General features: G+C 40.2%; 1 protein-coding gene across 1 annotated transcript in view; it reads left to right on the top strand.

Annotated features, from left to right (window-relative positions):
* Positions 1–2,554: 2,554 nt before the first annotated feature.
* The window catches only part of Hydin (HYDIN axonemal central pair apparatus protein), a 380,287-nt gene continuing 355,085 nt past the window's right edge, over positions 2,555–27,756 (top strand). The window contains exons 1-4 of the mRNA XM_048792466.1: positions 2,555–2,938; positions 9,587–9,696; positions 19,820–19,930; positions 21,321–21,491. The gene's annotated coding sequence lies outside the window, so the exon portion shown is untranslated. The remainder of the gene's footprint in view (positions 2,939–9,586; positions 9,697–19,819; positions 19,931–21,320; positions 21,492–27,756) is intronic.

Genomic DNA, 27,756 nt, shown 5'->3' with positions numbered 1-27,756 from the left:
TGCTTTCTGGCTCAATGTTTCAAACACATCTGGTACTCTTCTTTCCCCAGCACCTTTTCTTTAAATTTTAAATTTCTTTTTAAATATTTTTTTAGTTGTCAATAGATCTTTATTTTAATTAAGTAATTTATTTATTTATATGTGGTGCTGAGGATTGAACCCAGGGCTCACATGCCAAGCAACTCCAGCCCCTTATCCCGACTCTTGCATAAGTCATTTCTTCAAGGATCCCTGGTTCCTTTTAGTGGAAAAGAGGATTTGGAAATCAAACATGTTTTACCACCATTGGAGTATTATTGTTCCTAGCCCTTTGATGCTCTCAAAGGATAGAAGTAGAGAAAATATGTATGTGTGTGTGTGCCTGCCTATGTATATGTGTAATGCAATATGTGGATCTTATTTGTATTCTGGTTCAAATGAACCAATTATGAAAACACACTTTGAGATAATTGGGAAAAATTGATATGAACTGAGGATTAGATGACATCAAGGACTTGTTAATTTTGTTATGTGTAATAAAGACATTACAGTTATATTTTAGAAACTCCTTTCTGAAAGAGGCAATTGACATATTTATAAATGAATTTTGTCTGCCTAATTTGAAATGAGACTCAGGGTTGGTATCTGGAATGCCAGTTGCCTGCATGCAGTGTTTAGAGCTCATTTAATCCAAAAGCTGCCTTGTTAAGGTTAGCTTCTATCATAAGCCCCCTTTTATAAGACACAAAGATTTTTTTTTATCACATTTGGAGCATATTTGTCTCCTGACCTTCAGTTTGGTGCCTGGTATACATCTTACCCCAAAGGTAGATCTGATAATTGGGACATTGTAATGTATTCTTGCCATTGGCTCAGTTCATGTGACATCAAAGGGTTATTTAGAACCAAATGCAAAACCTATCCTTCATGGTCCTGTCTATGAACTGCTGCTGGTGTGACTAGAGAAGTTGATACAGACATAAGGCAACCTGTCCCTGACTGGGTAGGGGCCTGGGCCTGCAGTCTCTACAGCTGTTCCCTCCTGGGGCAGACATAGTTCAGTGGTGCTTGTTAATATCCTGAGCAGCTGCATGGCAAACTATTTAGTGCAAAATAATCCATCAGTTAATCCCTTTGTTATTGGTCTTTCAGATGCTTTTCTTTGATTGATGCTATAAAGGGATTGGAAAATGGCATGGCACTTGTTACAAAGATCTCTTAACATTATGGTTGTCCTGCCTATCCCTCCAGGGAGCCACAGGAAGCTCCAGAATCCAGAGAAGAGTGATAACATTGGTGAGACAAATAGTCTGCTGATTACACACAGTTCCTTTAACATCGGCAGTGACTTCGTTTCCCACTCCAGGAAACATACCAGAATGCCAGTGAGGCTAACCTCATGTCCTCTAACTATAAAGAAAAGTAAAATGATTTGAAACCTTCAAAACTTGGAACATTGCTAACAAACCAGTGTCAGGATATCATGGTTCAGAGCTGTTGCTCTAGTGGAATACTTTTAATAAAGAAAAGAAGTGAAAAACAGTATCTGTACACTTCCACGGAATTGTCCGGAGGCTGACTCTTTCCTGACTCTTGCCAAAGCTGAAAAATCCCCTGGAAATCTTCAGCTTTGCACTTAATTACCACCTCCTTTGGCTGTTTCTCTTTTGCTGCTTTTCTCTTTCCCCTGTGATTCCTTTCTTGTTGCCAAACACACTTTCTCTTCCAGACACCATCTGCTTTCAGAACATATTTGCATTTTCTTTTTCCTTCCCAAAGTGGCCCTTCTTTGGGGGCTATGTTTCCCCTCACCAGGCTGCTGCTAAGTTACTCCTTGGATTGGTAGGAAGGCAGCCATGGCTTGCAGAATCAAAATAGAGCTGGAGCTCAACAGAGACATCTTTCTGAACTTTGATGTATCCTTTGTGTTCTGGTGCATCTGCTCCCTTAAGAACCTCGGAGCCCAGGGATTGGTGTGTAACTGGCCTTTAAAATATCTTTTGTTTGTTATTAAACTTCAGAGAATTCCAAAGTGTATATAAGAGAAACTGATTATCATTCTCCAACACCAATTGCATTCCCCAGAGGTAAGTGAATTCTGCAGCCACACATAGTGACCTGGTGACTACACTCAACAGTGTGGAGTATATTATTCTTATCTTTTTGCTATACCTGTATAAAAATATGTTTATGAATATATAGAAAATTTTAGATAAATTGAATATAAACACACACACACACACACACACACACACAGTCTGCACCTTGTTTATTATTTAAAGTGAATATCCTGGGCAACAGGACGTCAGTAGGCACACGTTTTATCATTACATTTAGTAACTGGTGGTCCACAGTATGAATGCACCACATGGTTTATTTACCTAATCTGTTACTGGTATACATTACCAATATTTAACATATTTATCTTTTTACTTGTGGGAAGGTTGAAACTGCTGCTTCAAAGGGTATGGTGAGTACATTTTAAACATTGATAGATACTGTGCTAAACTTTATACCTAATAACTAATAGAAACACATGTTTTCTTCCTGCAATTATCATAGAGTATAATGAGATAGAAATGATAATTATGTATAAAGTATTTTATGAAGTATTTTTATTCAACCCACTTAACACTCATAGGTATTCTGTAAGGCAGTGTTATGATCTGAATGTTTGTGCACCCCATTCATATCTGGAGATCCTCAGCCCCAGTGTGATGGTATTAAAAAGTGAAACTTGGAGGGAGGTAAGCAGTGATTAGTCTACGAGGATGAAGCTGTCATAAACTCAACTATGCCTTTATAAAAGGGACTCCAGAGAGCTTCCTTGCTCCAGTTCTGTGAGGATACAATGAGAAAATGGACATCTGTGAACCAGGATGTGTGGGTCCCCACCAGACACTGAATCTGCTGGAGCTTGATCTTCGACTTCCTAGTCTGCATGCTGTGGGAAGTAAATGTATGTACCCAGTCCATCGCATTTTTATTTTAACAGCCCAAATGAGCTCAGATAGAGAGGCCGTGTTATCTCTAGTACAGATGGAGAAAACTTAGCCTCTTTGAGATTAAATGATCTGTCCAGAGTAACACAGCTTGGAAATGGCACAGCTCAGCCCCCGTCCCTCTTCTGTCTCTGAGTCTGAATTTTTTTGTCCTGTATCTACCACCTCCTCTTGAAGGTGTGCCAAGCCTGCTTCTGTGACAGAGTGATTGAACGTAGGTAGGGGAGGGAACGTTAGCCAGCCAGCTAGCATAGCACTCCTATGGTTATACAGATGATTCTCTCTCTGCTGTCACTCCCCTCGTCATCTCATCTTTACACACCAGCTGTGTGCAGTGACCCCAAACATGTCCCATTGAGAAGACACTCCTTAATATACTGTATACTCAACTGTTGACCTTTTCCCCTAATCCTGTTCTACCTACAACTTTCATCATCTTAGTTGGTTTCTATATCTTCTTAGTTCTTCAGGTCCAATTCTCAATTCCTTTCTCTCTCATAACCCTCACTCACAGGGAAGATGCCCAAGCCCATATTGCCAATTTCTCCCTAGTGAGGAATTAAAATCTGAGCACATCATGCTCTGAAACACACCTAGATTATACTGCCTTATTCTAAACCTGTTAGCTTGAAAATGTAATTCTGACCTGATCCTTGGAGTGTGTACTCTAATTTAGTAAGGACTGAATGTTTAGAGATGACATCATATTCTTTCCCCCCACTGTGCTGGGGATTGAACTCAGGGCCTTGTGCATGCTTCACAAGTGCTCTACCATTGAGCTAGACCCCCAGCCCATGATCTTTTTTTTGTTGTTGTTGTTGTTGTTTTGTTTTTTGGACACAACACCTTTACTTTATTCATGTATTTTTATGTGGTGGTGAGGACTGAACCCAGTGCCACACATGTGCTAGGTGAGTGCTGTGCTGCTGAGCCACAACCCCAGCGCGCCATGATCACATTCTTAATACATTTGAAAATTTAATAAATATGAAAATTTATTTTTTCTAAGATATAAAAAAAGTTTGAGATAAATTTATTGAAAACATAATTCAATTCTAGCTGAGGTCAGTGGATCCAGATTCATGATCCAAGTCTTCTTTAGATAGTTCTCCCATGTGACAAGCAAACGGAGGTGGGTTAGGCATCTCAGAGGGAGCCTCTTGATCTGGTGCTTACTCTCTCCCTCTTCAAGGCCCAGGATCAGATTGTGTGTCTTCCAGTGCACAGGCTTCTGAGCTTGGGGGTTTATGTAGCAATTGGCAATGTTGTGGTTTTTCCTCAGTGTGCAAAGGAAAGCAAATTTCAAGTAAACCATGGTGAAAAGCTGAAATTCTTGATGAAGAGGGGGGTTTAACCTGTCAGGAAGCACATAACATTTTAGCATTTGCTTGGGTATGTCTGTGTCTGTGTGTTTGTTTGTGTACGGGAAGCTGAATCGTGTATGTGCTATTTTAATTATAATTTGTATGTCACCTGGGAACTTGCTGGTCCTAGGTAATTTGGGTAAATGTAACTGAAACTCTCCATTGCACAGCCTGGCTGGGGTTTGCCTGGGACAGGGGTTTCCTGAGATGCAAGACTTTGAATACTAACACTGGAAGGTCCAGGACAAGCCATGACAAGTTGATCACCTTGAATTATAGCTGAGTCTAGAGCTCTCAACCACAATTTTTGCTAAATCCAAGAAGCTTGTTTTTTTTCTTTCCCATCTTTTGTATCTCCTGTATTCAGGCATTCTCAGTTCTACTCCAGGAAGACCTGCCTTCAAAGCTTAGATCCATCACAGGTTTTTGGTTTTGTTTTGCCAAAGATGTATTTACATTATGCATTTAATAAGCAGCTTTCTCAAACTCTTAAGGGGTTGCATATTGCAGTGAACAGCCTTTAACCAGCTATTCAGCTTTTAGCACATCCTCACCTGCATTTCTTTCCCCTTCCTTCAATCTCTGTTGCAATAGGCACAATTGTTTTCAAGTCTTATCCAGAGTATTTGTACCCCTCCATGTCCCTGAGGGCAGGGGTCCCATGTGAGTATACCAAGAAATTTTCTCAATAGAGTTAGATCTCATCTAAGAATTTCTAACCCAGCTACTTAGAGAATAAAATTATGTCTGTTACATTACATAATGAAAACTATTTTTTTATAAACACAGATGGATACAAATGTTTGACCTGGTTAAGTAATTATTAAACTGCTTCCTTTCCTTCCTTTCCCAAGAAAACCTGCAAGATGCAACTCCAGCCCCAACTATACAATGCCATTTTTTTTTCCTCCCCCTGGAGCTAACCTGTAAGAGCCAAACTGGGGTGGAGGGTAGAGCTTAACTGTCTTCTTATTTTGGGGACATCATGGAATTTTCCTCAGAGCTCTGCGGCTTGATGCATTAACAACCCCCTCAGGATACTGGCTTTGCAAGGGGAATGGTGTGTGCATCTTAAAAAAACAAGCAATGCATCTTTCCTAACGGAAGGCATTAAAGATTCAAGTTGGACTCGGACCAGAGGCCGTAATAATGAGAAAATTGTCAAAGCCATTCATCAGGAACAAACCACAGGGAGATGGGGTCAAATGGACAAGACTTAGCGTGATTTAGTACCAGAGTCTAGAGTCTCTGGGAAGTGACACATCTGAGCAGGGGTGGAAACCTGTTTGCGGTGAAGGTCAGAAGTCTCACTTGACTTTCAGTCCCTCTTAATCAGCATGTCTGGACTGTGGGAGACAGAAGCCATGCTATCTATAGGGAAGGTGGCCAAGGGAAGAAGTGGGCTTGGAGAAAAGTACATGTGGCCAAGAGAGTCTAAAATTTTAGGACTAGGGGTGTAGTTCAATGGTAGAATGCTTTTTAGCATGCTCAAACCTGGGTTTGAACCTAAGCACCACAAAAAATATAAAATCTTGAAAACTCCAAGAATTCTCTGCCTGTGTCCCTACTTGAAAATCATATTTCAGTGACCAGAGAATAATAATGATGATGGCTAACACTTTTTGGAGTGCTTATTACATGCCAGACATTATGTTTAGTACATGTATGGAAAGGTGCTCAACTTTGTTAGACACCAGGGAAATGGAAATGGAAAGCACACTATGATAGTGTTTCGTAGACACTAGAATGGCTAAAAGGAGAACATCAGAAAATACCCAGGACTGGTAAAGATGTGGAGCAACTGAATCCTCCTACACTGCTAGTAGGGGTTTCAATTGGAGCAACCATTTTGGTTAACAGTTATCTATTAAAGTTTTCCCAGAAATTCCACTTGACCCAGAAAATGTGTATATATATGTTCGCCAAAAGAGATAAGAATTTTTCATAGCAGCACTCTTTGTAATAGCTCCAAATGGAAAAAACCCAACTTTCTATCAACAGTAGAATGGATAAATAAATCATAGTGTATTTGTAACATTGGCTATTATCCAGCATCAAGAATGAATGGACTCCAACTATGGGCAACCCTATTGATAAATCTCATTCACTCCTCACAGTAACCCTCTGAGATAGTTTCTGTTATTACTTCCATTTTACTAACGAGGAAACCAAGCCTAAAGAGGATAAGTTACTTCCCCCAAACCATAAAACAAGGAAGCTCTGAAGCTGGGATTCAAACCTTGACAGTTGAATTCCAGCACTTGACCACTATGGGTCCCTGTTCCTAACCTCTAGTCATAGGAACAACAGTGTTTGGGGGTGATGTTGTTTTGCTATGATTAAAACTCCCAGAGGCACAGGGTGGAGGCGGTGAAGAAGGCCAGCAAGACAGGCCTACTGGCTAACTTTGATTCCCATGTGCATGTTAACATTACATAAAGTATAATGTTTAATCATCACAGAAGCCCTTTGCAATAGCTACTGTCATTATGCCTGTTTTTACAAATGGGGAAACAGAGAGGCAAAGTCACTTTACCTCCTGTATTATGTGGAGCTAGAATTCAGTCAGTTCTGGGTGCTCCAGAGTCTGTGCCCTTCACCTGCCTCTTCTCCATGCCAACCAAACAAAGCAGCAAAGCCACAGAAGAACTGCTCCTGGTTGCAGAGCCTGTATTCATTTAGTTATGTACCTTGTCAAGAGCAATGAAACTTCAAGACCAAATCCCCTGGGTTTCATGTGGCCAATTGGCTTCTGAGCAAACTATCTGCCATAAGTTGTCTTCACCATTTTCAAAGGAAGAGGGAGCCTATGTGTCCATGGCCTTGACACATCTTCCTGGAAACAAAAAAAGGATAATTAATCAGTAGTATCTGCAGCTTCTCAATTTCAATGTCAGAAACTATGTCACGTTGCTCCCAGAGAGGCTGTGAGCATAGTCTCCTTATAGCAGCTGGAATTGAGTGGACTTGTACTGGGGGAAGAGAGAAAGAGTGTGTGTGTGTGTGTCTGTCCTAGTAGATGGTGGATGTGCATGTGGAATTCCCAGTGAGCTCTGAAATGGGCATAAACCAGGACATTAAGGCTGTCTCAGGACAGGAGGCCTGGGCTCTGCCATCCTTTGGCTGCTGTTGCTTCCTGCATTGCTAAGGGCAGAGGACCATGGAAATCCAGTGTTTTGGGTATGAATGTTTTGGTAGAGGAATGAGAAGGTGGGAGACTTGGGACAGTGCTTAATATTCCCTCATGATTATAGAGCTTCATCATCTACAGCCTGAATCATTACAGCAGCCTCTACCAGCTCCAGCCCTTCTCCTCTTCCATGGACCTTTCTTACAGGTCCCAGGGAATAAGTTCTTGCCTGATCCTCTGGCTGCCAATGCCCCAAGAGCATGGTGCTGCTGAATGTTGCCATATTTTTGCAATTGTTAAATCATCTGCCTGGAGAATCTCTTTCCCACTTAACCGTGGCAAGAAATTACTTATCTTTCATTGGCCAGTTCAAAAAGCTCTCGGCTTGGTGCTACCCTCTCTGACCACCTCCCTAATTGATTGTTCCCTTTCCACTGCTCCCCAAACACTTTTATTCTGTTTTACACTTAATATCCCTGTTGTTACAATGTAATTATTTGCCATTCTGTTTTCAGAGTAGACTGCAAGCTCCTTTATGGGTAGGAGCTGTGACACATTCATTTTCATGTCCCTTGTGTCTAGCCATGCCCAGTCTGTTCAGGTGTTGAGTAAATGTTTTGGGGATGAAATGCAAGAAGCACAGAGGTCTGAGCTCACAGTGTTTTTGCAGTCTCGATATAGTCATTGAAAAGATCATGCTGCCCTTGGGCCAGCCTTCTCTTCCATTGTCCCTTTACTGTCTCACCCATATGTGCCCCTTCTCTGCATCAACATCGGCACCAGAAACTTTAGCTTTTGAGGGTAGGCAATGAGATGCTTTTCTACATATCAGCTTTCTCCTCCAGAAAGGTGGTGGAGAGGAGATGGCATTATCAGTGATGTGCTCTAAGATACAATGGAGTAATTCTGGGGAGGGAACAACAGCTTATTTGTTCTCTGTGCCCTGGTACTTGATCAGTCAGTACATATTAAAAACTTTAGTAAGCAAACTTTTAAAAAACAAGCTTAATTTTTCTGAATAGTTTTAGTTTGCAGAGAAATTGAACAGATAGTACAGAGTTCCCTCTTCCTCTATCTCTACTCCTACCATTTCTCCAATTATTACCATCTTACTTTACTGTGGTACCTTTGTGGTAATTAATGAAACAATATTGATACATTAGTATGCAATTAGTATTAATTAGTATCAATACAATACAATTGTATTAGTATACAATTTCCTTGCTTTTACACAATGTGCATCCTTTTCTATCCTAGGATCTCACATGACAGTTGGTGGTTATGTCTCCTCAGGCTCCTCCTTGATGTGACAGTTTCTCAGACTTTCCTAGTTGACCTTGGCAGTTTTGAGATACAAGTACTAGTCAGGAATATTACAGGATGCCCCTCTCTTGGAATTTGTTTGTTGTCTTTCTCATGATTAGAATGGGGTTATGGGTTTGTGGGAGGAAGATCACAGAGGGTAAGTGCCATTTTTATCACATTCTATCAGGAGAATAAGCAACTTTTTTTTTTAATGTAAGAGTGTGACCACTCCTCCATCTTCCTCAAATTTGTGTTTTCTTTTAATTTCATCTCTGGATTAGAGGCTGAAATCACATATACTTTCTTCCCCATCATTCATCCAACTAGTCATCAGTTTCTAAGATGCCATTGCCCTAGCTGCTTTGGTATTTTCTCCCTCTCTCATCTGCACTGCCCCTCGTTAACCTTAGATTATTTTTTCCATAAATAATTATCTTACTCTTCTATCTGGTGTTCCTGATTCTACTTCCCTACCTCTCCTCCTTGTTCTTTCAGTACTATCAGCTAACTATTGGTTTAACGTCAGTTCCATCTTCAAGAATGGCTCCTCATCACCTCCAAAATAAAGTTCAAATTTCTGAGTGTGCAATTCAAGGCTTCTCTGGTGATAACTCCAAATGCCCTCATTTACTGTGGTCAATACTAGTTTCCTTACTCTACATTTAATAGTTTATGGGAATTTGTTTATTTCAAGAATAAATTAGCATTTTCTTACAGAAAACTTTTTTTTTTTCTCCAGAAGTTTCAATGAAACTGTGCATGTGAGTGATGTGAAAACCTCATTAGGATTGTATATCTCTCTGCAGGTAGTGAATTTTGATGGGAAAAAAAGCTACCTATGGCCCAGAGTCTAATGACTAGACCCTGTCTATGTGCTGCAAAGTTTGTGTCAAGTTAGAAAAGAGGAAGAAAGAAGGTAAGGAGAAAATGTACTTGCCTAGAAGTGTATGTGGGTGTTCAATAAAATATCTATTCATTTTTCTGTTTTTAGTGGCTTAACACAAGAACATCTTTTATCTCATTGTTTCTGTGGGTCAGGAAACCTGGTGCAGCTTACCTGGTTCCTCCTTATCAAGATGTGGGCTTCTCCATTCATTTATTTTTTCATTTTGATCACAAATACTTTCAAAAATTTGCCAGCTAAACCTCACCTTCTTTAAACTTTCATAACACCGAGAGCCCCTGTCATACTCCAGGGATGGCATTTAAATGTAAAATTGAATTCTTTCTTGCATGAAGTAGCCAGTTGCCTATTTCATTAGATGTGAAAAGCATCCCTTGTGCTTGATTGTGTAATATGGATGTCCTAAATTTCAATGAACAAAATAAATTGGCTTTCAAATTCCATCTGCCACTTGTTCACATAAGTCCACAATCTTCATTATTAAAGTTTAAAAGTACATGAGAAATTCGTGAAATTCCCGTAGGTAGTCTGCTGAGGAATGCAGGAGCAGTCTACACCAGGGGCCCCTTGTGTTATCTGCTGCTCAATGCTGAACAGAGAAGGGGTAACAGAGGTGGGGAAACAGGAACCGTGGGTTCAAGAGTGCTCACGGGCAAGAGTTTGGTTAAGTCACTGGATTAATCAGGAAGTTAATGCTACTTTGCAAATTTATGAATATGGAGCCATTATCTCAGTGAAGCTGGGCTACCATGGGAAAAAGCAGAGACTTCAGAGATAGTCACCACTGATTTTGAAACTTTGTTCTTCCTCTTAGGCTGCCAGTTTTGCCCTCGTTCACAGAACAGCTAAATATTTTGAAATGCTTCTTTTTGGTGTATTATCCATGTCATGGCTAGCTAGCTGTATTAGTGCAGGTAGACAATGATTGATTTAAAAGTCTGAAATGTTGCTACTAATTTTAATTTTTTTCTTCCCTATTCCTATAAAGAGGAGTTATTTTTCTTAAATCCAAACATAGTTTTAGATTTACTTTGTTGTTCATGCCCTATCAAAAGTCAGTCCTTCTATTTTCAAAGTCATAACCATCTCCAGAGGGTCAGCAGCTGGGACCAAATCATATCAGGGTCATCACTGGCTGCCATTAACCCCTCTGATATGTCCATCTGCTTTTCTAATTAGGTCAGGGGCTGAGGACTCTCCAAGGCCTCGGTATTGGTCCAATGGCAAGATGAGGGAAACAGGATGCTTTAAAACTTGACTTTCTGGTTTCCTCATGGTACTCAGCCCAGTCAGCTATGGAAGACTCTTGGCTCAGCTCATCTTCTGGCCCCCTTCCTCTTAAAGACTTGGCTCCTGCACCATTGTTATCACATTAGATAATGAATCTGTGGACATTCCTCCCCACTTGGTATCAGCATGGGCAAGAGTGCTGGGTGGGAACTCTATAGTTTACAAAGTACTTTCATGCCATGACTTCCCTTCAACTCAAAGGATTTTTGGAATAGGAAAGGTGGGCATTATTAGACCCATTTTATAGATTTCAGAGCACATGGTCAAAGAGGAGAGATGCCTTCTCCAGAATGATTTGGTTAGTAAAGGAGTAGAACAGGGCTTCAAGGTCTAGGGCAGATTCCATTACATCATGGCCCTTGGGGCAGGGCCTCTGTCTTGTTAATCTTTGTGTTTCCAGCACCTTGTACAGTGCTGGGGACTTATAGATACTCCTACAATATTGGGGGAATATGAGTGAATGAACAAAACTTCTGATAACTCAGGGCTCTTCCAGTGCCCTTAACAAAGACTTACAGTTATCAGAACCTACCTTTGTAAACCATAAAGCACCACAGAAAGGCAGTTATGACCACTGTTCCTTTTCCTCCAGGCTGAAGGGAGAACAGGCCCTCAGAACACCTCAGAGCACACCCTCCGCAGCAGAATGTGCCCCTCACCATTGTATTTGCCCTGTCAGAGCAGGTTTGGATCCTTTAACTCAGTTGTGGAGAGCAGCTCAGGCACGAGCCTTTCTCTAGAATGCTTTTTGTTCATTGTTTCATCTCAATTCTTGATGACTTTCTCCCTAGGGACTATTTTTGATTCTGTCAATGAGGGAAGGCCATAATTCTTGGGACTCCCATTAGATTCCACTGAGAAGACAGATCTGGTGCTGAACCTCATGTGCAGCAGGGCTGTGTTCAATAAGTTATAAGCAGCTCCATTAATCAGGCTGTTAGAGTCCTCTTGTGGCCTCAAGGCCTTCCTGGACATGAAGTGTTATTTAAAGATAAGGGAACAAGGAGGAGGCTGGTCCTCTGACCCATAGACATCAAATTCCATTCTGAACTCTCTTATTAAATAATGCTGGAATTTGGCCAAATCCATGATCCTCAGTTTCTCCACCTTTACACTGGAACTATCCACACTCACTCTGCATTACTTCTCAAGTGGATTGTAAGGATGACCTACTTTGTGACAGCTATAAATGAGATGAACTTCTCAGGAACCATGGTTACAACCCTGTTACATAGACATTTAGTCTGGCTGGAAAATATATAACTGAGAAATTTCTTCTCTGTTCCTGGCATTTGACACAGTTGATACCATCTTGAATGCCTGGGTGTCTGAGAGGGCTGTGCTTAAATGAACACACAAGTGTTTTCTTACGTATTTCCCTCCATCGCCATGACAGGAATTGAAATCAACAGAGAAAAAAATTGTGCGGACTCATATCAATCATTTCCTTAATTTTAAGGTCTTCTGGTCTGTGTATTTCACAAATCATTCTTCATTTTTTCCAGAAAGAGAAAAAAGAAGCAGATCCACTGCACCTCTGAACTTAAAGTTGTAGCCCATTTCCATTTTCTCCTTGATGTTCTTAACTTTGTCACCGACTGGTCTTTTATCCCCCAATATCTAAACTTAATTTTTATCTCAGAAATCATCATCTTCATCGTGAGTAAACCAAGATGAGCTGTGTACAGGTATGTTGTGCCCCAAGCTGGAGGCCTGGCCTCTCCTTTTCCTCTCCCTTCTGGAGCTCTAGCGTGCTCACAGGGTCGGCCAAGGAGTAAGTGCTCACTCATTACCTGCTGAATAGGCCAAATAAATAAATAAAGGGGATTGAGGGCTTTCAGTGGCCAGGCAGTGGCTGGCACAATCTTTTCTAGAGGAAGGTTTGAATATAACATTTAATGACTCAGTCAGAGGATTGGAATGTTACTTGTCCTTCAACAATTGCTTTGAGGTCTACTTCCCTAGAAGTCTACCTGATGATTCCAGCCCACCACGTTCTTTCCCTTCCTAACTTCTCCTGTGTTTGTCATATGTTTTTGTGGTTATTGCAGCATTATTTGTTCTATGATATATCACATCAATATTTACATGTGTGTGAATAATTGTAAGCTCTATCTAGTGGCTAAATCTCTGTCAAGATTTCATGGGGTTTGAAGCTTATAAGATTTGGGGAAAGAAACCATAGTGTATCTGTAGTTGTTATTCTGCACCATCAAGTATTTTCTTTACAGGAGACAACTTTGCTTTGTCTGGGCACTGACAAAAACCAAATCCTCTTGCTACAGTTGTACGTACTTGATGATTGATTGGGAAGATTTTTCACAGACTAGCCTCTAACTCCACCCACTCTCAGCCTTAGGTCTTTTCTACAACATGCTTCCAGTCCCAGTGCCCTGTGACACCTTCGTGAATCAATCCCTGACCCTGGGTGTTTATGTCTATTGCTCTTTAAATTACACCCACAGCTGTCAGACACAGCAAGCGCCTGGTGTCTCCTCTTGACAAGTGTTTCTCCCTCCTGACAGTTAATCACTGGCAGTGTAGTTCTGTTGGAAGTCCCTGGGTTTGCATTTTTAGGAAGTCTAAAACAGAATAAAATCTGCTTTTCAATTCTCTTCCAACCAGGCATATGTAAAGACATATTGATTGATCCTTAGGGTATAAAGTAAGATATATTTTCTCACTACAAGCAAGACTTCGGGTAGCTAAACATCATGCCCACAGCTTTTGCTCCTAGGCCCCATAAACGCTTTATAATTGGTCTTTTCATTGTTGGGCTTAAGTCTGATGTCCAGTTGCACAAATTTAGTGGATATAAGTAACTGATAGCGGGGCAGGTGTAGAAGATAGAATGTTGTAAAGAACTAGGTGTTGCTGGGGGAAACCGGGAGCAGTGTCATCTTGGTGATGACCTTAGACGCCAGTCAGACCTAAGCCCTGCTGTTTTCTACCTGCATGGTTTTGGGCAAGCCATTTGTGTTTTCTGTGTCTTTGTTCCTCAGTTGTGAAATGAAGAGAGCAGCCCCAAGAGGTTATGAGGATTAATTAACATAAATCTCTTAGCACAGAAACAACGGGGAAGCACTTCAGAAATGCTAGGCATCATTTCTTTTAACATTTTCCTCTCTTCTAGATCTATCTAAATATCTAATACCTTTGACTGTGTTAATCTTTCCCAGAATTCAGTCTCTTTAGCTGTTTTCCAAAGACAATTCTGTTTCATACATGGGACCAGAGCTTCGGCACTTTCTGCTCCATGCCTAAAAGGAGCATTTTGCATATAACAATCCCTCTCAATTATTGAGACTATTTATAAGGTGTTTTTCTATGCTATGTTATTCTTCAAAATGTCCTACAATGGCAGTGTCACTTCATACTGGACTCTGCTTTTATGTCCTTTTCCCCAAGCTCTTGCCCAGCAAGTAACCTCCCCATTGAGGGCTTCCTTGTCTGCAAGCCTCCCCTTCATAGATGCACAGCTGACCTCTGGCCTCTGGACTTCACCATAGGGGTCACATTAGAGAGGCTTCAGTCTCATCCTTATTATCCTTCTCCATAACAGTATGCTATCTTATGATTTCACAGCACTTCCACTGTCTGATATTTTACTTTATTTACTCACTATACAGTTTCTTACTCTAGAATGGAAGCTTTGTCAAGGCAGAGATGCTGTCTACTTTGTCTCCTGTGGGGAGGAGGGAATTGGGTCTTGAGGGTATAAGAACATCTTATAAAAAGCACAGATGGTACATGAACAGGCATAGAATGTATACATGGTAATAAAATTTGGGGGACATGAGAGGATCAAGAATCTCTAAAATGTCTCCTTAGGGAGTGACATTGGAAATACAAAAGGTCAAAACCCTGCCTTGCACTATGAAACAGTACTAAGCATGTAGTAGGCTCACAAATAACGTCTTCTAATGACTGCAGCATACCTTTTAATAGCTACAGAATCTAAAGTTCAGAGAGGTGAAGTAGCTGGCATCAGGGCATAAAGTTAATAAATAGTGAAATAGAATCTCCAGACTGTTCCTTGGGTCTTGTGTTTTTTATCCTAATGCTATCCGTCAAATAAATGCTCAGCACGTGCTTTTTGTACTGACTTGAACGTGTTAGACATTTCCACAAGAAGCATCAAAGAACTTATTATCTGTGCGACACAGCAAATTATCTCAGAAAGTCATTCTATTCAGAAGAATCCAGCAAATCTTCCCCAGAGGGCACTAGAGATGTGTTACACATGGCTCCTTTTAAAAATAAGAGTCAGCTCCATCTCCTACTCTTGGTAAAAATAAGGGTGAAAGGTGAGCAATATTTTTAGTGTCTTAGTAATTGTTTCACAGCATATGAAGGCCAAACAAAATAACAACAGTTCCATTTATTAAATATTCCATTTCAAATAGCTTATTAATATTTATGTACAATTGTGAACACAGTGGTCATTGCACACCTGCTTGAGCCTTGGACTTTTGTTGGACACCACCACTCTCATTTCTTGTTCTATATTGATTTTTCTTGGGGTACCTCCTTTCATCATAGCAATTGGCAAAATCCCAGTTTTTAACAGAGTTAATGCTATTGGTAAAAGCATAATAATCTAATATGAACTGTCTTGAGCTAGTGGTTTGCATGGTATCTGACAGATGTTGCTGTGATTCTCTCAGAAATTTGAAAAGTCCTGAGACATACCCGTGAATTCTCTGTAGCACCCTGGGGTGTCTCAGTACACAGTTTGGGAACAGTGATGGTACACCAAGGCAAGAGGCAGTGCTGGCTGGAGGAAGAGCTGTGGCAGGGGAGGTGGAAAGAAGCCGTGCATTTTGAAAAGCATTAGAGTGGAAAATCGGAGATGGAATTGTTCCAAAAAATGTTGAAAGAACAGGATGTGGAGATGGAGGAAAGAGGTTTGGAGAAAAAGAGGTCTGGTCATTTGGGACCTGGGTGATGAGAACTCCTGTATGGTAGCTGGCTTTTGGGGGTCCCTGCCTAGCTCACCTCTACTTTCTTGAGAATAACAAACATCTCCTCTGTAGAAAGAGGACCTGGCAGCATGTCCATCCCACGTGACTCATCTCTTTTGCAAAAGATAAGACTAGATGGACCCAGATTACCATTGAACCTGGATTAGCTTAAACCAACCAGATTCTTTCCAAATTATTTGGAATTAAGCCTTGTATGAGTTCTCTGTGGCTGCTGCAATAAATGGCCATAAACTGGTGGCTTAAAACAACAGAAATTAATTCTGTCATGGTTCTGGAGACCAGAAGTTCAGACTGCAGGTGCCAGTGGGGTTCATTCCTTCCAGAAGCTCCAGGGAATAGCGCTTCCTTGCTGATCCAGCTTCGGGTGGTTGTTTGTGCTCCTCGGCTTCTTTGACTATACCATTCCAATTTTGCCTCCCTAGTCACATTGTCTCCTTCTCTTTACATGACAGTGTCCTCTCCTGTTTCTTACAAGGTCATCGGATTTAAGGTTAACCTTATAGGTAATTCAGGATGATCTCATCTAAGACTCTTAGTTGAATTTCGTCTGCAAATAAGGTAACATTCACAGAGTCTAGATATTAAAACATAGAGGTATGTTTTTTAGAGCCTCTGTTCAACCCTCTGTACGAGACACAGATGCACATAACAGGATGGGTGTGTGAGGGACTGGGATGACTCTTTTGGAGATTCAGGTAGAGAAGTAGAGAAAGACAGGTCTAAAGTGAAGGAGAAAAGTGAAGTAGATGTAGAGGGAGACGCAGAAATGAAAGGACATGTGAACCCTTAGAGAGACAGAGATGCACTCTGTTTAGTTTTCTGGTTCTTGATATCCTTCTCCCAAGGAACCTGGCTGCCTTCAGTTTCTACCATTTAGTTTAATTCTTCAGCAGATTCTCATATGCTAATGTGAACCAGCTTCTCTAATTTGAAGCCAAGAGCCTTGGTTAACATAAAATAGAACAGTTGGAAAAGTAGGGATGTTAGTCTCAATTTTGACAAACTTTGTCTTCTTCAACAATCTTTTATGATAGTTGGCCCTGTTTTAACAGAAGTAGAAACTTCAGCACAAAGAAGTTAAGTTGCAAACGCTACACAGGGAGTAAGTGACAGAACTTGAATCACTTCCTAGCAGTAAGAAAATCAAGGTTGGGAATGTAGCTCAATGGTATAATGCTTGCCTAGCTTGTGCAAGGACCTCTGAGTTCCATCCCCAGCACTGAAAAAAAAAGGTCATTGCTTATGTATTGTGCAACTACTATGTTCTAAGAGTTTTATACACATTGATCTATAAGATCCTATATAATGATGTGTCTACAATGTCATAATTTCTGGATATTTGCTTCCCTTGTCCTTGCCCAGGACTCTCCTCTGCTTTGGTTAGGTTCAGTGGCATGGGGCTCTCCTAGTAATCAGCCTACTTAACCACTCGGAAGTCATCAAAGATGACTCAGTATTTGTGGTTTCCACTGCTCATTGGTTCAATTATTCACTCACATCTTAGAAAGAACAAGGCCCTGACCTCATGTTTCCTGTCCAATCCAAGTGTGACTTTCCTTAGGAGTCAGGCAGCTCTGGTTAAGAATGGAGAAGTCTTCATCCTTTCCCTTAGGCTCTGGGCTTTAGGGAAAATGCAAGTTAACATAAATGATCCCCAGATTTCATCCATTTTTTGGTTCTATAGTTGGTCTTCAGTGAGCTGTTCCAGCTGAGTGGATTTCTTGTTTCTGTTGTTTTCCCTGGGAAGACCTGCCTGCCTGCCTGCTGTCTGTTGGCACCAAGAACATCACTGTGTTCAGGTTTCCATCCTAGTGCAGCAGCTCAGATGAGCCCTGAGGAGTAGCGGCTGTCATCACCGACTGCTGCTCCCATGAGGGTGGGGGATCTCAGGTCTGAGGCTGAGGTGCTGTGGGACTTTAGATAACCTTAACCCACTTTCTCACCATGATAACGTGCACTTTCGTCTTTAATATTATGCCTCATCGAGGTTCTGTATGCTTCAGGATTAACACCTTTCTGCCCATATTTACAGCCTATCTCATATTTCTTATTTCATCCTTAAGTCAGGCAACTTACTTTTTGTTTTCTCGTTTCTTTAAACTTTCTCTGTGGGGTAATTTTTTTCCCCTGCCCTTGAGTAAACTCAGTCAAATGCCAAGACTTTTATGTGCCCTCTTAATTGTTAAAATGCAGTATCAATGTAGTTATCAAATGTCCTATCCAATCGATATTTTTTATTTAATTTAAAGCTGCAGCTTCTCTCCTCTTTTAGCTGAGCCTACTTCAGGCAGGAGCTCTATTGTTGGGGAATGGAAACATAGTCACCTTCTTCTATTTTTTTCTGTGGTTTCTTCTATTTCTGTGGTTTCTTCAATTTCTCTACACCTGAACCCTCAGCTGGAGAATTGTTTTCTGATCCTTCTGGATTTGGGACATGAGAAGGAGGAGAGGAAAAAGATAGTAAGAAAATTGTTACTGGTCTGATTCTTCTGTGATTAAGTGATGTGTCCTCTCATGGGACACTTTCAAAGAGTCAGAGAACTTACCTTCATCACTGAGACTCTATTCCTCCATGAAAAAACATGGGAGTCAAATATACCTCTCTTTTGGCTGTTCTTTGCTTTTCCTTTGTTCTTGGGAATCTAACAATACCCTCAATGTCTTAGGCTGTTTGTGCTGCTATAACAAAATTCCTGACACTAGGTAATTTACAAAGAACAGAAATTTATTTCTCTCAGTTCCAGTGGCTGATAAGTCCAAGATCAAGGTGCTGGCAGGTTCGCTGTCTAGGGAGGACCAGAGGGCACCTATGGTTCAGGGGGCAGGTTGGGCTTGTGTCTGAATCCCCACCTGCAAATCCCTTACCAAAGAGGACAAGAAATGAGCCCACTTAATGGCAGCTTGAGTGCTACTTACTATGGAGTAGGGAATACTGTGTCCTCTTGTGATAGAAGGGCAAGCGGGTGACCTCTCTTGGTCAAGCCCTTTAGGAGGGCACCTAATCCCTCTCAGGAGGGAGGAGCTCTCATGACCTAATTACCTCAAACAGGCCTCACACTGGCCCTTAAGTTTCAACACATGAATCTTGGAGGGGGACATGTTTAAACCACAGAGCTTGGCTTCCCGTTGCTGAGCTCTTTGTCTCATCTGTTTTTCCCTCCTAGAAAGGACCTAAGTGATCCTGCAACCTCTCTTGCTTGGCCCACATCTGTGCCACATAGAACATTCACATGTTTTTTACCTTGATAAATTCTGGGGGAGGAAGGTTCCTAACGAAGAAGTTCAGCCAAGTAATGATTAGTGGACTTATCTCTTGCCCTTATGGGTAAGGGATTTCCCAATGGAGATCGAGACACAAGCCCACTGAACCACTGGTGTCACATTTTAAACTCACCCATTGGCTTCCTCAAAGCCTCTTTCTTTTGTCTGGAAATTTGAGGGAGAGATTCACAGCTTAGCTCTCCTTGAAGAAATCCTCCCTAATCACCCTTTTATACCTTCATTGTGTGAAAGGTTTAAGAGTTGCCTGACTTATTTTCTTGGTAAATTTACTTCTTCTATATAATATGTGCTGTTAAGTACACTAAAACCAAAATGTCTATTTTAGCATCTATAACAAGATTTCATTTGTTTATTCAACTAGCATTAAGCTCCCAGTAGATCAGCACTGTCTAATAGAAATATAAATCATGCCTCATATGTAATTGAACATTTTATCAAAGTCAGGTTAGAAAGAAGGGAAAATTAATTTAAACAATAGATCTTATTTAACAATATGTGTGAAACATTATCATTTCAATATAAAATCAATACTTAAAAATTAGTAATGAGATTTTTTTTCATTCTTCTTTTGCTCTAAGGCTTTGAAGTTCACATTGCAGTTAGGACCAGCTATGTATCAAGAACTCAAGGGTCACGAGTGACTAGAGGCAACTGTGATGGACAGCTTGGCAGTTGACTAAGTTCCACAGGTACTTGGTGTCTGTCTTGATTGCTATACATCATTGGTCTACATAATAGCTTGGCATGTATATATATTAATACTTGTTTCAATACTTGTGAAACTGAACTGAAATATAAATGCAAGATTAAAGAAATGATCAAGGGAATTGTTGAATGGTTCCTTGCAGCACATGCTGTATAAATCATTCAATTCTGCACAGTTTGCCCACATAGCTTGTAATTCACTTTTTCCACAGACATTAAAGCTCCCTAAAGACACCAGTGTTTTGATCTTGTTTGCCAGTGTAACCATTTAGTCTCCTACATGGTTGGTATTGTGATGAATAGATTCATATAGCTCACACATATTTATTTAGTTTCCATCCAGGGTCAGTTATTGTTTTAGCTGCTGGGATACAAATAACATAGTCTCTGTTGTCATAATAAAAAGTAGCAAGGGCTATGAAGGAAATACACTGGGCAACATGATAGGGCATGACAGGGAATAATAGAGAAGCTAGGGAGTATGGAGGAGAAGGAGCCAGTCCTGGAAGGTCCAGGGAAGAACCCTCTGACTGTGTCTTACCATAGTCCTTCCTGCCCTCTCTGTGGCAACCACCCTGGGCTTTCATTTTCTTGAACATACCAAACTCATTTCTGTTTTAAACTTTGTTTGCTTTTCCTGTTGCCCTCTCTAACTGGTGTCTTATCATATCTCAGCTCATAGGCCATCTCCTCAGAGGCCACCCTTGACCACCATGTCTCCAGCTCAGCACCTTGCTACTCTCTGTCATATTGCCACTTTTTACTTATTATCACAATCTGTGGTCTTATGGTCTCTGTTGTTTCCCATACCAGAAGTTAAGCTCTAAGATGTGAAACTGTCTTCACTGTTGCAATCTTCTAGTGCCTTGAAAAATGCTTTTAGGACAAATATATGACCCATACTTACCAAGTAATAGACATTTGTTAAATAAACACACGAAGGAAGATGTCTAAAGGTATGACTTAAATAAAGCCTGGGAAGAACTGGTATTTGTTTTCTGTCTCTGAAAAAGAAGTTGGGATTCACCCATGTGGAACTTATTCTTTTTGGACAGTCTGGGGCACCAGGCCACCTGGGTTTTCTTCCAGCTTCTCTGAGAATCTTCAGGTATGGGACCATCTTACTGGTGAATGGACATAACTTTTGTATCTAACTTGAAAGTGTGCATGGGCCTCCAGAAGAGGTCAAAGGGCCCAAGGTTAAACGTTCCTGTGGAAATGGGGGTCCTTGCAGCAACACAGAGGGCAGGTGTCCAAGGAGATAATACACAAATTTCCTTTAATGAACTGGGACAGGTTCCTGGTCAAGGGTGGCGTTGGGATGAGCCGGTGTCACAAGGATCCCTGGAAACTAAATTCCTCTGCTTCTCGCAGCGCTGCCTGGCGGTTGCTAAGGACGCTCGTTTCTCCAATCACCGCTTGGCTTGCTAGGCTGTGCAGCCATCCGCGGTTGCTGTGGCAACGGATAGCAACAGCTCCAGACCCTGCGGTGCCAGAAGAAATCTGGCGGCTTGGAGGGTAGGCAGCCCCTTTGCTGAAGTGTCTGTGAGTTGGATGCTGGTCTCGTCAGGGAATGGGGGTGTGGACTTGACCTGGGATCCAGGGTGCACGGGGGTCGGAGGTCCCGCAGTGACCCTGGGGTCAAAGTGCGCAGGGCATGGGGACTACCTAAGTTGTCACTTCTCGTGCCTGCCCTGCATCCGCATCCGAGGGGCTCCCCAGCCTTTTCAGACCCCTCTCCACCCCTCCTGTGGCCCCTTCTCCTCACCTCCATTAAAGTTACGGGATCTTGGATTTCCATTCCTGGGACTCCCCAGCCAGGAATGTAGCAAGGGGCAGGTTTTTTTGCACGAGGGACATAAGACCTGGGGGGTTACCATGCTTATAACTTCAAATTGGCTCCGAGACCTTGGGCAAATTGTTTTCTGCTTTTCCTCACACCAGGAAAAATGGGGTGCCACGTCCCCAACCCTCCTTCACCTCCCTCCCAGGTTTCCTTCTGAAAATGAGTGTTAGGATCAGCTGCGTGCCTAGTACATCCTCAGTCGGTCGTACTTTGCCGCAGATGCATAGTCTCCTTTCATAGGCCAGTGGTCCTGTGAAGTGACTAATGATTAACCAACCTATCCAGTTGTGCGGTTTGGGCTCAGCAAACTCCCCATGGTCCGGGCTAGTGAGTGGCCCTTTGCAGGATGGGCTGTGCTCCCTGCAGTGTCCTGTCTTGTATGTGAGCTCTCCTGTTTGTCTTGGGTATCTTGCTGTCTGCTTCTGTGAAGGCTTGTCCTTCTCATTTCAGGATTCTACAGTGTGTAATTTACCTAGATGATTCTTTCCAATTCTTCTTTTAATTACTCCTTAAAGCAACTGAGGTTCTACTTCATGTCGAGTACTAACCTAGGTGTTTTTCAGGAAAAAAAATTACTGTAAGACAAACTCTGTGTCTTTGATGAGCTTATACACTGGATTCATGTTTTACTCTGTGTTAGGTTTAGAAGTCAGAGCTTGATTAAAGTCAAAGATGAATACAGTAGAAAAATTCTGGAAATTAGTAATAATGGTCTTGAAGCTGAACCATTGAAAAATTTTAATCCTGGGAGTATTTCAGCAAATTCTATAAAGTTCTAATGTATAGACTTTCCCCATTTGTCACCATAAATTAGTAGAAGGATATATTGATCAGTTCCATTATATCTTTGTTCTTCTAAGTTTTGCCTTGGTCTTGACCTCACATTTGAGTTTCTTCCCTGAGAATGTTGAGGAGGCTCTACTATTGATGTGGCTGGACATCACTTTTTGCTTGGTGGTGGTTAATCCTTAGAATCATTCCTGTACACCTTCTGAGGAGTCTCCAGTCTGCACAATTGTTCCCATACTAAATTCACCAGCAGGTAAAATGAGGACCATCTTACCTCATTCTATGCCATAGGCCCACCAATTGGAATAGTAACCACCCAACTGTTAAAAGATTATTTTTCTGTCTTCTGATCAAGTCAAGTGGGGAGGTAGTTCAAATTCCATCATCCCCATTTGGGCAACTCATTTGGGTGTTAGTGTAGAGGTGGAGTTTGCCCTGTACACTCATCAATGCTTGATATAAAAGTTTTGTCTTTTTGATGGAAAATGATGGTTATCACTTTGTCATAGTTTGTATTTTCCTGATTACATGTCAGATTGAGCAGTTTGTGATTGTTGACTATTGATAATTGCTATAATGTGAATTGCCTATCTTTATCTTTGCACAATTTTAACTTGGCTGCCCTTTTTGTGTTATTTGTAGTACTGTACACATTATAAAATACAGTTAGTATTTTATAATGAGGTATGATTAATTTTTATATTTTCTTCTAGTAATTATCTCTTTTTAAAGTCAGGTCTATTGATATATAATTTACATATAATAAAATTCACACCTTTTAGGTGTACAGATATATGCATTGGTTTTAAAAATACAAAGTCGTGTGATTATCACCACAATAAGTACATGATTCTACTGGCTCAAGAAGTTCTCCAATTCCTGATGTCTATTTCCTTACCTCTCACCCATAGCAATCAATGATCCGAATTTTTATTTTATCTTTTCCAGAATGTCATGTAAAGGGAGTCATAAAATACATAAAATATATTGTCTGGCATGTTTTCGTTAGCATTTCCTCTGAGGGGAAATGTTATCGTGTGTAACAGTACTTCATTCCTTTTGATTGCTGAGAAGTATTCCATTGAATAGCTGCATCCCCAGATGATGGACATCAGGGTTGCTACCAGGATTTGGTGGTTATGAATAAATAGGTTTGCTACATTCATGCACAGGTTTTTATATTGACATGTTATCATTTTTTGATAAATAATTGGAAATAGGATTATTAGGTTATATGATAAATATACATTTACTTTTACAAGAAACTGCCATACTGATTTTCAAAGTGATTTGGTGGACTGTGCATTTCTGCCCACATAGTATGAGGGTTTCAGTGGCTACAACTTGCCAGTAGATAATAATTTGGTTAATTTTATCTATCCTTGTAGGTGTGTAGTAGTGGTATCAGATTTCTGATCTTAATTTGCATTTCTCTAATGATAAATGACATTAAACAACCTTTGCTTCTTGTATCTTTGGTGAAGAAGTTTGGTGAACTTTTTGATAAAGTTTTGTTTGTATCTATGGCCCATGTTTTATTAAGTTATTTAGTTTTCTTTTTACTAAGTTGTAGATCTAGAATTATCTATTCTAATTATCTATATACATGTATTTTTTTAAAGAGAGAGAGAATTTTTTAATATTTATTTTTTAGTTTTCGGTGGACACAACATCTTTATTTTTTTATTTGTATGTGGTGCTGAGGATCGAACCCAGCACCCCGTGCACGCCAGGTGAGCGTGCTACCACTTGAGCCACATCCCCAGCCCAATAAATGTAATTTTTATCTAGAATATTTGTGTAGAAAAAATATGTATATATATTTCTGTAACTTTACAGTGAATTTTGAAATCAGGTTGTTCAAGCCCTGTTTTATTCTTATATTTTAAAATTGATTTCGCTCTTCTTGGTTGCTGTACCTTTTCATATAAGTTTTGGAAATACATTATTGATGTCTGTAAAAGGTCCTGTTGGGACATTGACTGGATTTCATCCATCAATAGGTTGTGGATAATTGATGTCTTTAGCAATAGTGAATCTTCCAACACAGTATATCTACTTTTATTCAAGTGTTCTTTAATTATTTTCAACATGTTTTTAGCATACAAATTTGTATATATTTTATTAGCGCTCTACCTATTTCATGTTTTTTGAGGCTTTTGTTTGTGCTATTTTTCAATTTTTGGTTTCTGATTGTTTGTTGCTAGTATATAGAAATGCAGTGTCTTTTGTGTTTTAATATTGTATGTTGAAACCTTGTTCCTTGTTTTATTAGTTTTATTCACTTTTTTCCCAGTGAAATTAAATGATTTTTTTATTCTTACATATAGTCTAGTGTAGGGGTGTATCTTGGTTATTTACATTGGGTACTCAGTTGTTCAGCATTCTTAACCAAAAGGCCTATTCTTTTTTTAAAATTTTTTTTTAGTTGTAGATGGACAAAATATCTTTATTTGTTTATTTGTATGTGGTGCTGAGGATCGAACCCAGGGCCTCACACCTGCAAGGCAAACGTTCTACCACCGAGCTACAGCCCCAGCCCCAAGGTCTATTCTTTCTCCAATGCTTTTTTAAAAATTTTGTTCTAGTTAGTTGTACATGACAGCAGAATGCATTTCAACTCATTGTACACAATTGGAGCACAACTTTTTGTTTTTCTGGTTGTCCATGATTTAGAGTCACACCATTCGTGCAATCATACCCATACATAGGGTAATAATGTCCATCTCATTCAACCATCTTTTTCACCCCCATACCCCTCCCCTTTCCCTCCCTCCTCTCTGCCCAATCCAAAGTTCCTCCATTCTTTCCTTGCTTCAGGGCTATTACTGTCATGAATCAAATGTCTCCAAATGCATGGCCATGTTTCATGAATTGAATTTTTAATTTATGTGAAAGTAATACATTTGGTTCAGCATAGTCATTGTTGGTAGTACCCTCATATACCTTTCATTTCCCAAGCTCTGCATTCGCTCTTGTAACTTAGTCTTTCCACCTGGCATCACATTTCTTCTATCTGAAATGAATTTTACTAGTTTCATGTTGAGGCATCAACAAACTAATGATTTCTTTTTCCTTCCATTTTTGTCTTTAAGAAAGCTGCTGAAGGGAGATCAGTAGAAGAAAGAGGGACCAAGGGAAGGGAGGAAGAGAAGGAAAGGGAAATGCTGGGGAATAATAATACTGGCCTAACTCTGTGGTTATTGGGTGCAGGTATGAATATGTGACAACAAATCACACTATTATGTACAAATACAATGCACCAATTAAAAATATATGGGAATAAAATAAGTCTACTGTTGAGCCTAACTCTTCCTACTTTGAAAATAATCAATCTTTTTCTTCCTACTCCCACCTCTCAGTTCTTTTAGGGCTTGTTTTTGATATTCTACAGTCTTACTATGATGCATTTAGATGTGTTTCTTTTTATATATTCTGCTTGGTGCTAGATTTTTTTTTATCTGTGTTTTCTATCAAATCTGGAAAACATAAAGCTGTTATTTCTTTGAGCATTTCAGTGATATATATTTCCCTATAAGCACTGCTTTAACTGTACCCCATAAATTTTAATATGTTGGTTTTTACATTCCTTCAATTCTATAAATTTTCTAATTTCCACTGTAACATCCTTTCTTACAAATGAGTTAGTTAGAGATGTATTTTGAAATTCCAAGTTATTTGTGAGTTTCCCAGACATCTTTTGTTTTTGCTATCCAGTTTAATTCTGTATAGCCAGTTGAAAATACTTTGTATGATTTCAGTTCTCTTATGGAAAGAAGTGTATATTTTTTTTTCTGTCTGACTTTAGGATTTTTTTTCTTTTTGTTGTTTTTTTTTCCGGAGTTTCCCTGGGATGTGGCTAGATGTACCCTGCTTGGAATTCTTGGAGCTTCTTAGATCACTTATTATTCTGTCTTATCTTCCTTATTAATTTATTTTTATATCTATTTTGAATAGTTCTCATTGGAGTTATCCTAAGCTTGGGCTGGTGTCTTTTGTTAGTTTTGGAAAACTCTGCTATTATTTTTCAAATACTGCTTCTGTCACATGGTCTTTCCCCATTCTTTCTGGGATATCAGACCGTTTTGCTGTGTCCTACCCATCTCCTAAGAACCATTTTTTTTTTTAAATTTTCATCTGCTTCCCCCTTTTGTTTTATTTTAAAACATTTTCTATTGATTTATCTTTAAGTTATCTAACTTTTTTTTGGTCTTCTGTGCCCAATCTGCAAGTAAAACCCATCCAATGTATTCTTCATTTCAGATATTGTATTTTTTGGTTCTAGAATGCTCTAGAATGTTCAGTTCTGGAATCTTTTTCGTAGATTTCATGTCTCTGTTGAAATTATCCATTTTTCACTTACTTTGTCTATCTTTTCCTATTGCCACATTTAAAATAGCATATTTGAAGACCTACCTCCAGAACTCGCATCATCTATGTGTCCTCTTTTCTTTGATTATCAGTCAGATTTTCTTCTTCTGCTCATCATGTAGATTTTCATTGTGTGCCAGACATTTCACAGGGCCTCTTCAGAGAGGTTTGCCCCTTGCCTGGCCGGACAAATGGGGTACAGAGCTGATACCTGAATTCCTTAGGAATCAACCTCTGTAATTGCTGAGTGATAGTTCTAGTTAGATGGAGTTCACCTCTAGTTGTTCTGGTCCTTAGTTATGGCCTTCTTGGCTTTTTGTTATCAGCTTAGCAAGCCTTTGTCTGCAGAGCCCTTAAATATCACAGAGAGGCTGTTCTTCCCTTGAGTTCCCAGTTTAGTTTAGCTTCCCATTCCATGCTGCTTCAAAAACTGGCAAATATCATTGGAGGCTTCCTCCCTCTCTCCAGCAGGTCTTTGTTTCCTAAGCATGCAAGGTGGATGGCAATCTCACCCACTTTTCCCACCCATTTTTTTGCCTTGGGACTCGCTCTCTCAAGGTTTTCAACTCAGAGTTTTCCAGCTTCATCTCCTCAGCCTTGAAAGTTCTGTTCCTTGAAGTTTTTGAGGTCAGCTCTTTGGCTGCACAGCCTGTCAGTTGTGGAGCGTCTTTCTACTGTTTTGTGGGAGAAAACTGGGTGGTTGTTGCAGATCTCTCCTTCTAGCTGGATCTCAAGTTCTCTGTATCTAGGGATTAGCACATTTGCTTTCCTCATCCAGCTCCAAGGCTTGCATGCTGCCTCACT

Source organism: Marmota marmota, unplaced genomic scaffold, assembly GCF_001458135.2.
Source record: "Marmota marmota marmota unplaced genomic scaffold, marMar, whole genome shotgun sequence".
Taxonomy (NCBI): domain Eukaryota; kingdom Metazoa; phylum Chordata; class Mammalia; order Rodentia; family Sciuridae; genus Marmota; species Marmota marmota.
Note: the sequence above shows the minus strand (reverse complement) of the source record. Positions and strands in the feature narration are given on the sequence as shown.